This window comes from Podarcis bocagei (assembly GCF_964188305.1).
Source record: "Podarcis bocagei genome assembly, chromosome: 14".
Taxonomy (NCBI): domain Eukaryota; kingdom Metazoa; phylum Chordata; class Lepidosauria; order Squamata; family Lacertidae; genus Podarcis; species Podarcis bocagei.
The window spans coordinates 24,454,752-24,467,062 of record NC_138139.1 but is presented as its reverse complement, the minus strand read 5'-3'; the positions used below and the strand labels follow the sequence as shown (position 1 = coordinate 24,467,062).

Below are 12,311 nucleotides of genomic sequence, written 5' to 3'. Positions count from 1 at the left end.
GGCCTAGGGTGTGGTTGTTTGTTTGTGGTTGGCTGTGGTGAACTTTGTTTTCATGTGTGAGTGGGGTGGGTGTTTTTGAATCAGGTTAGCCATATTGATCTGTATGCTGTTGGTGGATTCTTGTCATTGTCTTGTTGGGCTGTGTATGTGATAAAGGGGGGGGCATACCAGGGTGAAGGCGTCTTCTTCCATTTGAGGGACTCTTCCAGTTAAGAAGTCCATGAAATTGGGTGAAATATCAGGTACATAGAATCATAGACTTGCAGAGTTGTAAGATATCCCAAGGTTCATCTAGCTAGTACAACCCTCTGAAAAAACACTACAAACCCTTACTAACACATCACCTGCATATGCACAAGCCCTAAAAGGCTTAGAATGAAGGTACCCAGAGAGTCGTGTACGCATGTGAGTTTTCCAGATTAAGAGGTTATTCAGAAAGAATGGAGTGAGATGGACATCAGTGAAGAGAATGGAGTTTTTGGTTGTGGTGCCTAAGTTCTGGAACACCCTTCCCTTGACTTGCCATCAGGGTAAGGGCCATAGTTCAGTGATAAAGCATTGTCCTTGCCCCCAGAATGTCCCAGTTTCCAAGCCCAGCATTTCAGGTAGGGCTGTGAATACTCTCTGTTTGAAACCGTGGAGAACCACTGCCAGTCAGTGTTGACACTACTAAGCTAGATGGACCAATAGGATGACTCCGAATAAAGCAGTTTCCTATGGCACCATCACTTTTACAAAGAATCTGAAAACAGCACTCCTTCTTCCCTGCTGCTTTTAGCATGCTTTGATGCTTCTTTTAGTTTTGGGTGTGTTTAGGTTCCGTTGAGATATATATGCTTGTTTGCTGGCTCATGAAGCCCTGTGGTTTACCAATGGGATGATACCGGTTTAAAATAAATTAATAGGATCTGAAAACACAAAGCAAGGACCATAGCATTAAAATTGAAAGATCTCTCCTTTCTTGCAACTTACAAACCATCATTGTTGGCATCATAGATTTTTCCTTATGAATGAAATTATAAGAAGACAAATTTTGCTGATTCAGATTTGGTAGACCCATCAGAGAATGGATGAAGACTTACTAGACCAGGTAGACATGAAATGTCATAGACATGAAATAGTTTCAGCTTATGAGGGAAAAGTTCTCTCCCATATGGCTTAGGAAACCTTAGTTAACCAGTCAGTAAAATGTACTGTATGTTGCTGAATACATCAGGTGATAGCCAATACATGTTCTGCTTAGAGTAGACCACTGAAATTGATGGACAAATCTAACTTAGGTTCATTAACTTCAATGGGTCTACTCTGATTAGAACTTAAATGGTCTCCATTTTAAGTATGCCAAAGGGTCTTGTCAACAACTTTGAAAACAAAACCCTCTATTTTGAGGCTGTATACAGAGTTCAGGAAATGTTTGAGACTTTCTCTGCAATGCTGAAGAATTTTGATGTCCATAATATGAACCATACTTAACATATGCCCTGTTTTTTAATTTAGCAGGGGTATAGTTTCTTCTTTTTGTTATTGGGGGGTTATGTGTCACAGAAACACATGAGCTCCCTTATCAAAATGACTGCATTGTTGCCCTGAAACTTAAAACTATTAAAAGTATTATAATAATAAAAGTAAAACTCCCTGCCCTTTGACCCCTAGCCTCTATTTCAAAAACAGACGTGCTCTGAGATTCTGTGGCTGTGAGCTTGTCAATTTCCTCTTCTATATGAAAACCCAAAAAGATGAAAATACAGATGCTTGAAGTGGGCCAAAATTAGGACGATTTTTTTAAAGTGATAAATTACAGGAGCTTTGGGGGGGTGTAAACACTACATTATGGCAAAACCATACCCTGATCATCTACAATGTACACCATGACAGAAGCATGTGGCTTTCAAGTAGTGTAAAAAATATCCCTCCCCCTGACCAAAAAATTATGATGTCCTTTAAAATTGGACAAGCTTCATAAGAGAGAGAGCGAAAGGGAGAGAGACTTTAAAATCACAGAACTGTACCAAACACAAACATGGTTGTAAAATAGCTTGAAATGTGGTTGCCAGAACAAGGTGGATATATTTAAATGTAACCTTTAAACAAAAATAGTTTCAGTGGATGAAAAATGGCAAACTTTGCAAGATCAACTTTCAGAATGCAAGATGCAGGTGTTTAATTACCAAATGTACAAATGTTATTGTGAGTTCTCCTTCTTAAGTCTCAGGGAGACTCAGTGCTGGGCATCATGCACCCGTACATGTGCAGTAGAGGCTCAAAAGAATGTTGTGTTCTGCTGAATAAATAGATCTCTGGAAATACACCTTAGAATACAGAATATAAAGCAATGAATGAAACAGTGAAAGAGTGGGATAGAGAGGTGTTATCGATGAGAATTATTTTAATCAAGTGTGTATGTGCTTTAACTGGAATATTGGTTTAATTGGTAGATTAATTAACTAAAGTAGAGGCCAGTTTTGATCATTAAGGACACAGGTTAAAGTTAAGTATTTATTTTAGCCTATTTTGATTCTATTCTGTCTCCATAACAGGGAAGGGGTGGGTGGAAGGAAATTATTATAACACTGAAAATTTCCACACACTTCTTTCAGTAAGTCAAAATGGGACCCCTTGACTTTTTTTGGTAACACGCCAATGTACTTCATTGATCAATCAATTAACTGGTGAAAAGGCAACTTATTAATTGACTCGATTTTTTAATTGGTTGACAGCCTGTATATAACACAGTACATGCATACAGCTACATTGATCCTATGGCATAGAGGAAGTTGATTGTGGTAGTATCATTAGGTGGGGGGTGATCATAAGGAAAGATGCCTATGAGAGGTGTTTAAAACTTCATTTTTCACAAAAATGTATTTTGCAACTTTCACAACAAGCTTATCCGACAACCACAGATACCATTTTAATGGTTTCTGGTACTTCACAACTGCTTTTCCAGTTGTGATTTAACTCTTCAATGTGATGTGATCTTCATTCCATTTACCCCACTTAAACAGGCAAGATTATGAAAATAAATGTTTGCTTATTTTATTTTTAGAACAGCAACACAGAAAATAATATTTGACACCAAACTTAGTGTCATCATTGGGAAGAGGAATGAGACAAGAAAAAGTCAATTTGAGGGCAGGGGGCAGATGGGCAAACAAGTAGAGTTTAAACATCCCCTTTTAGACAAGTATTCAACTGTTGTTTGAGAGCAGTTTGTCTTAAGTCATTTTAGGAGACACCATCTTAAAGAGGCACTTAAAATCTTTGCAAGGAAATCCTAGGCAAGAGGATCAAGGGTGCGCTAATAATTACAAGGCTCGTTAATATGTGGTGGGTTTTGTGGGTTGCTGTTTTTTCTATCTGCTAAAGTCATATGGGTTCTCGAATGAGAGCTTCTCCTTTATGCTTCAGCCCATAGATCAGTTCAGGTTTATAGTGTGATCCAAATGCCAGTTCTTTGTTTAGATAAACCTTAACATAGGGCCTGGAAACTAATAAAATGTCACATTGAATTAATTTGAGCTCCCATTTGTTTAACATTGGCTTGCAATATAGATACATGCAGAGAAGTCTAAAGTGATTCTGTTTTGTTGTTTTTTAAGGGATGTGATTTTTTTAAAGCCCTTGTTTTCCATGTTTAGGGGCAATTTTGTTCCTTAGTTTAGGAATATGCTTTAAAAAAAACCCCACCAGAAATGACTCCACAAGATTTCCTTGTTGTCAGGTTATTGAAAATATTTGTTATGGGAAAGGAAAGGAAAGGTTTCTGTAATCTGGGTTATTTTATTTTTTCTCCTCAAACTGGCATTTTCAGTTGAATAAAAACATTTGGAAACTGTTTCATTGTTACCAGTCTTTGGAATGCCTGTTTCAAAAATAACAGGAAGCTATCAAAATAATTTGACTATGCTTTAGTATATATGGATCTCACTTTTCAACATATTTATTTATTTGAACATGCATTCATTTCTTTATAGTTGGTCTCTTTTTCAGATGGGAGAGAAAACCATTAAAACAGGAATATGATGGCTCCTGTACAATGATTTTTGTGTGTGTGCATTATAGAACCTGCTGGCTTGAAACATGCAACTTGTTTTTTTAATGAAATGGCAATCAAGGAATCAATTCAGAATATAAGAACAGTTGAAATATTCTAAAATTATGGCTCAGAACAGATAGATGTTTACAGTTTCTCTCTTTCTTTCTCTCTCTCTCTCTCTCTCACTCACTCACTCACACACACACACCTTCAATGTAGAGGAAGCAGTGATGCTTAAAAGGTTCAAACCAAAAAAATTATTCCAGCAGTTGATTTGTCCTTTTACATAAAGATACATTTTCCCTTCCTCCTAAGGCTAAATCATTTTTTGGACCAGGGCTTCCTGGGGGCGGGGAGGTGCATCCATTGCTGCAGCTATGTTAACTGTAGAGGTCAACTTTCCTGCTTCCTTTAAAATTCACATTTTTGTCCGATAAAGAGGCTCATCGTGCAAAATAAGCAATTTTACAAACAAGATTGTGGGATGTGTATTTTGTAGTGTGTTCTTATGAACATCTTGTAGTGGAAGTGTCTATCTGCACATTTAGATATTATATGAGTGCACGGTGCACCTGCAAACACATACATGTATATTTATACATATTTCATACATATACATGTTTGCCATGCATGCACACATACATTTCTACTGCACGCTAGTTATATCCGTGCAGACTTCCTGTGTGTGAAAGGCTGCTTGTGACTGTCCTCTTGTAAAAGTACTTGCCATCTTTGGCTACCAACTCATTAAAGAGTTGCTTCTGATTTTACATGATTCGTCAACAAATTAACTGATCGCAATACATACCAATGTGCTGCAATAAATGTGAATCACTCCAGAGGGGTAACATGAAGGTGGTCTGTGAATTAAGATGTATTTTGTCCTTTCTTTCTCAGCTATAGGATGCAGAGAGTTCATATTGTGGGGCCCAATTCCACCATCATCACCCCTAACCTCTTAGAAGGAATTTCAGGAAACAAGAGATGTGCTTAGATCGCTTCACAGAACATTTCTCTCTCTCTCTCTTCTTTTTACAGCTCCAATTAAAATCCACATTTTGAAATTTGTGATTAGGGAATGCATCTATAACTGGCAGCAGTTAATTGATGGGGAAGCTACGACCCTGTGCACATTCTGGGGGTGAGGGGAGTCCTTTGGAGCCTAGTGGGACTTTCTTTCCAGGAAACGTGCATAGGATTGGGCTGCCCTGTTGGTTGGTTTTAAATTCTGCTTTAACTTAATAATAAAGGTGGTTGTTTTCTCTTTCCAGACATTTAAACTAGACTCCAAGAATCAGGTGGTGAACACACACACACACCCCAAATAAAACCCTGCAGATATTAGACCCACCACCTACCATAGCTTTCCCCCTTTCTATTTTAATATTTTATTTCAAACATTACGCCTACCTCGTAGTCACACCTCCGTCCTCCACCCCGCTTTAAATTTGGGTCTTCAACCTCGGTTCTGTGCTGGGGCCGCAAGAGTTAATGAAGCCCAGCTGCACCCGACCTTTGAGGTCAAACTTTTCCTATCTCTAATCTAACTAATTAGTCAAAGAGGGGAATGGACGATGCGCACCCCCTTTTTTCTTTTTTTCTTGTGGGTTTTTTAACACACACAAAAATTTAATGTTCGACTGTTAAGAACTGTAACTTTAATCTGGGGTTACCCCGGGGTTTGGTAGAATTTAAACCAACCAGCATTGTAGACTCTGAAAAAGTAGCCATTAAAAAATATCGAGGTAAATTTGACTCCCCACCCCACCCCCTGATGTGGTGATGGAGATCATTTGTATGGGGGGGGGGTTAGATCAAGGTCGCGCAGTTCTACGGAAAGGCTTCTCCCCCCCCCCCTTCGATTTATGTAGCCAGTTAGTTGACCCGCCCCCCTCCAGCTTCTTAACTCTAATGTCTACCCGAAGGGAAATGGGGGGGGTGTCCTCTCTCTTACAAACACCTCCTCAGCCAAACTGCCCCACTTTGAGAGAACTTTCCTTGGAAATAAGTTGACTTGCTGGAAGAACTGTCGTGTGAAGACTCGGATCAACATTTCTATCCCTTCGGAAAACGTGTGTTTGTGCTTGGGGGTTGAGGTTGGGGTTTTTTTGCAAGATCTCCGCCTGTTCTCCCACTGTACATTTCAGCGCCTGCTACCTTGCCGTGAGCTGAAATGAAGACACCCCAGGAAAGGAAAGAGAAGCAAACATCTCTCTCTCTCTTCAAGTTGTCGAGGTGTGCGTTTATTAAGATCCTTCTTTTGAAAGGAGCACACACGCACCAACTCCCATCCCACAGCCCAGCCATCTTATCAGTTCCACAACCTTCTGTCTGAAGACAAGAGTCTCCCGGACACAGCCCTTCTCGTGGAAGGGGAAGTACAAATGTGCTGGGGCAAAATGAGAAAAGTTCAACCAAGGAGCAAGCTTTAAACGCCGCTCTTCTCCAAATCGATCTGAACCGCTCCATTTACTGCGCCCGCCTCCCCACCCTCACCAGCGGAATAGTCGGACATCAAATGGACCCCCAGGAGTTGACAATCCCAGCCCCTGGGCTTCTCTGACACGTTTGGGTGACGGTCTCTCTCACAAACACAAACCCCTTATATTTTATCCACACGTAGATACCCTCCATGTACCATCGTAACGTGCCATAAACACGGTTAATAACTGGGGAGAGGGGGGAATTACTGTAAACACATGCAATTGCTTGCTTCGTAGAGGGTTAATTGAGAAATCCTCCAGGTTTTCTTTCGCCTTCCTCGAGCTAAGAGGGACTCTTTCGCGGGTGGAGATGGGGGAGGCGTTGGGGGAATCCGGGTAAGGAAATGTGTGCCAGCATTTTACAGTCCTGGTTCGATTTCATTCTTCTATCCATCCCACCCCACCCCAACGTGCCTGAAAATCTCCGGCCGTCGCGTCCAGACTCCTCTTTCTTTGAGTTGCGCTCTCCTTCTTTCCCCTTAACCTGGGATTAGCAAATATAAGAAATTCACAGCTCGCTTGCGCTCTCTCGCTCCCCCCACACCCGCGACACTCCGGGAGCTCCTAATCACTCCGTATCGATTTCGCTAACTCTTTTCATCCCGCTGAAGACACATCTTAAAACACTCCTGCTTAGAATGTGTTCTTTGCTTTATACACACTAATAAAATGATTTGCCCCCCTCTCTCCCTTTCCACTCCGCTCTCCGCGCAGTAAAAAAAAAAGAGGGGGGGAGGAAGAAAGAGAAGGAGGGGAGGGAGGGAAAAATCGTTCGGGTAACCTGACTGTTTGTGTGTGATCGGTAAATATTTAGCCTGGTGATACCTCTAGCGTCTCCTCTGGATCAATAGAGCTAGCCCCGTCTCAAAGGGAGGGGGGGCTGTCCAAGAGGTGAGGTCTGCCTCAGACAGACGTCTCCTTCTCTTATAGCGCAGGGACAGCAGGGAGGGAGGGAGGGAGGGATTGCCCCCCACCGATCCTACGTGCGGCTTCTTGGAAATAAGTCTGCTGGCTTTATTGCGCCTTAAATGCGCGCGGCGCAGAAGCGCAATCGGGAAAAGAGCGCAGCGAGGGGCTCGGACCCTGATACTTTCCGCCTCTCTCTTTCTTCCACTCCATTTCCTGCTCTCGGCACGAAAATTGTTCTCCTCTCTCTCCGTCGATTCTCCCCCTCCGGCCCTCTTTTTTAAAAAAACAAACAAAACAAACCTAAACTTTCGGCAAAAGAGCGCGCAAGTTACGTTCCCGCAGTGGGAACAAAACTCTCTGAAATCGCCGCGCTTGCCAAATTGAAGGCGCAGCGGCCGAGGGGGGGGGTCTATCTGAACAATTTCTCTCTCATACAGAGAGAGGGATATTTTATATACAATTCTGAGCACGCCAAGTTAAATTTATAGGAGGCGTTTTCGAAACTTCCACTTAAATTCTCTGGTAGGAGTCCACCTACAATGGGCAAGAAATCGCGGGTATCAAAAATACCATTCATACTGGGATGGATGGATAGATAGATAGATAGATAGATAGATAGATAGATAGAGGACTGCCTATTCCCCTTATAGGAGTCAGGAACCTGGGCGTGTTTCAATCGAAGTCACCCCCTCATTCCCGCTGGATTCCTTGGGAATACAGTAATCCCCCAGATCGCTTTCCTGGATCTGCAGCCTCACAGTGACTTTCATGCCCAGTGAATTAAATAATGGACGGGATGGGGGGGGCTCAGCACTGGAGTGCAAGTGGGGTCCACACCGCGGTTTTTCCGCATAAATGGCTTCCCGTTGTGATCCAGGTGCGGGCCAAGGAAGCACTTCCTCGAGGTAAAATATGACCCCTGGCTCCACAGAGCTCTAAAGCGTTTACCCCTGAAATGCAGATGTGCAATAAATGTACGTGTGTCCTTCAGATGCGTGCAGTATGGATCCGTGTCCATGCAGTATGTACACGTGTCCTTCAGATGCGTGCAGTATGGATCCATCTCTTTAGTCGCATCTGTCGCTCGTTCCCCACATCCTTCCATCAGTCATGCTCCCTCTCTCTTTCAAGCACCGATAAATGTGCCCACCTTTTCTTTGACCTCATCTAGGGAGACCGATTCAACTATTGCCTTCCCAAGAAGGAAGAAGAAATCGCCTTAAAACGGTTGCCCCGCCGCCGCCTGTTTAGGATAAGAATGAATAAGACGCACCAATAAAGCAGGGAAATTGTTAGGCCAGCTTGTTCACACGACAGGACAGGCACATGTTGTGGCCAGGGAGGATCTTAGGGTAAAAGGCTCGTTCTGTGCCTGAACAGGCCTTTCCCTGCCCTTCCAAGCATAGGGAAACACCTGGGAGACCCATAGCTTTGGTGTTGCTGGGCATGGGACCCAAAGGGTTCGTGTGAACGCGGCGAAAATAATCTAGAGTGTATCTCTAAAAACAGACAGGCGATCTAGTCAACGCTAAGACACTTTCGCGTCCTGTTAGAGAAAAGCACAATGAAAGAAAGGCATCTTGAAGCTGCAGTCCTTTACCCGCTTACCTGGGAGTAAATCCCATTTAATTCAGCGAGCTTGACTAGGCAAGTATAAGATTGCTCTCACGATTTCTATTAATGCGCCTGCAGCGCATTCCCTTGAATGGGGTTCAGTCCCATATAAGAAGTGTGCATGGGACTGCAACATGAACATGCTGTTAAATTTGTTTGGATCATGCCCACTCGGTGTATCTTTCACTACGGGGGAGGGGGAGCGTAGTATTTCTGTGTTGTTGGGTTGATAATATATATCATAGTCATCTGTGTCTCTCTCCGGTAAGGATAGGCACGGAGTCTCCCAGCTGACAGATGTTTGTCTGGAATAACATAAGGACGTGAGCGTCTAAAACAAACATAAATAAACGTATAGGTGCCTGCAGTTCTTAGAGCCATCGTATAATTATAGAGACGATGCTTTCCACGCAGTTAGGTTTTCTTCCACCGCCACCCCAGAACATGGTCGTGAGAATGCGTAACTTCCAGTGCCTTTAGGGGTAGGAGGGGATAGGGAACCCAATTATTCTCCAAGGAAAAAAATGAACAAGCAAATTTCTCCTTCGGAAGGCCTTTTTGGGCTGCGAAACCGACACCTTCCTTTCTCACCGAGAAACCTGCAGCCCGATCCTATGCGCGGTAACTCTGAAGTAAGCCCCCAAGGTGTTCAAATAGGCTAGAAATACAAAGGGCATGTTTCTTAAGAACTTGAGTACGTGCCGAGATTCTGCGGGTTCCCTCTTTAAAAATAAATAAATAAATATCATGCTCCATCCAGGTAAAATAGGAAATGTGGGGGGGGGGGAGTGAAGAGAACTAAGGCACCCTCTTCTGTCAATGTCTGGATGTTTAAAAGGATCCCTTTCCTCCCTCCCTTGCCCCCCAAACCCCTTTTGCTAATAAGCAAAAGTAGAAAAACGCTTCCTCGCAGAATATATCTTTATACTAACGCATATTAAATTGCCCTGTCTTGACTGGGCATATCAAACAATTTAATTAGAGGGCTTTCTACCCAAAGGAAGAAGAAAAGAGGGTGTGGAAGAGGTGTATGTGCGTGTGTTTGTGCATTTGTGTGAGTGCGAGTGTGGAATCTGCCCAGCATTTTATTGTATTTAGCAGGAATACAGGCAGAAAATGTAGCACAAGTTTGTGTCTGAAAGAGCACCTCCATGCCCATTGAAAGGCACTGATCCGAAAAGACAGAGAGGACAAGAAAAATCGATTGCCCGGGACCTTCTTCGTCCCTTTCATACCATTCAAACACCCCCTCCCACTATTCCCCCTAAGACAAAAAAAAAAACCTCAGCCAGTTCCTTGGAAAAACTGGAGTGTGGGGTGGGAGAGAGAGAGAGAGAGAGAGAGAGAGAGAGAGAGAGAGAGAGAGAGGACAGAGGGGAAGGAAGGATCTTAAACGCCATACTTTGGTGCTTCCATCGTATTACTCTTATGTGACTGGGATTTTAAAGTGTGTGTGTGTGTGTGTGTGTGTGTGTGTGTGTGTGTGAGAGAGAGAGAGAGAGAGAGAGAGAGAGAGAGAGAAATCCGATTCATGCTTTGTTCTGCTTTTTGGGTAAGGGGGGGCAGGAGCATTCACTCTGGGTGTAGGGAGACCGGCATGCTTTTTTAGGGTTAAAATAGTCTTCACCTCTGACCTCTCCATTGCAAAAGCCTCAGATATCCTCATAACTTCAGTCAAACTTTGGAAAGGCTGATCTGCAAGGAGGCAGGAGGGGGGGGGATAATGCTGAGGCTGGAGACTGAATCCATTTGTAGCTGGTGGAATTCTCTTCTTTAAACGCCCCCCTCCTGCCCCAAATCTTTCCTCTCCGCTTTCCCTTCTTCTCACAACACAGAAGGGGAGACGTGTGTCTGAAGGTTTTCTGAAAGGGACGTCCTTTGAAAGGTATTGATAATTATATCAGCAGCGAAAACAAGAGGAAATGTAATTCTATTACATACAAGCAAAGAGAGACCCTAAGAAGAATTAAATATAGTTTTGGGGGGTTCCTCTTTTGGGAAGATTGGCCTGGGTCGAAGGATTTAGGGGAGCGTTTTGATAGAAGGTGCCCCCACCAGAACCATCATCAAAATCCATCCGACTGGGATGAGTCTCAATCATTCGAAGGCATTCCCAGGAAAGGGGTTTTTTTTTTACAGGCCTATAATCTAAGGTCATTAATGACCTGTAGAAAATGAGTCACCTTCCCCCGTCCGTCCCCCCCCCCTCTTATCAATACCCTGTCTTTCCTCTCCCCCCACCCTCGCCAAGCAAACCTCCTCGGTGGACGTAATTAAACTTGCTTCTCTAGTTTTTCATCATTGTTTGAGGTGGGCCAAACCCATTTGTAAATTTCATTAGCCCTGTAAACATGCAATTAACGCTGGAGGAGGTGGTGGAGTTAATTGCAGAAGCATCTTTTAAAGGCCGGGAGTGGGGAATCTAAGAAATTAGCAGAAGGAAAGGAAAGGTATGATCCTTTTGTCACCTGTGACATTTATTCACAGTACGGTTTTTTCCCAGGTACCTTCGGTGATATTCCAGCACACAAGCACATTTCCCTCTCATTATTAAATTAAGTGCATTCCCCATATATTTTTCTTCTTTTTGTAAAAGCTCAGCTAAGTAAACGAAATTTGTGGCCGCTTGTAATTTTTAAACAACAACAACAATCTGTTCAGACTGAATCCCTCCCACCCACACTTTGTGCAAAATGAAGAACAATTCTAGGGGCAACCCCAGAAGCAGTTTTCGGGGGAGACTTCAAAAGGTGCTTTTCCTTCCCCATTGTGGTGGTGGGGGTGTCTGTATTAACACAAGGGGAGGTTATCTTTGTTGGTATTTTTGTTTTATTTAAATTAGCACCAAGTCTGAAAAGCACATAAAGGACTTCAAATATTTGTGGGTCGCTTTAAACGCTCCAGATCGAGGGGATCCTATGATAAGAGACTGAATGAGAAAAGTGGGGGGGAGGGGGAGGAAGTTCCGGATTTATAACTCTTCGAACTTTTTGCCCCGGCTCATTCTGTTTCGCCCAAGACCCCACCCCCAATCCATTTGGTGTGGTTTTTTTATATACCTCTCTTTTCCTTCATTGCCTGAAAAGCTAATACACTCTGAAGTCCTACTAACCCCGATTTCTGATGACTTTCCGCTTTGGAAGTCCATCTCTACCAATACGTGCATTAATTTGGAAGGCGCATTCCTCTCTCTCTCTCTCTCTCTCTCTCTCTCTCTCTCTCTCTCTCTCCTCTTTTCCAATCGGGGGAGGGGTGTGTGTGTGTGTCTG

General features: G+C 43.1%; 1 long non-coding RNA gene across 14 annotated transcripts in view; it reads right to left on the bottom strand.

The window, feature by feature from the left end:
• The window catches only part of LOC308573901, a 68,026-nt gene that overhangs the window by 50,704 nt on the left and 5,011 nt on the right, over positions 1-12,311 (bottom strand). The window lies entirely within an intron of this gene.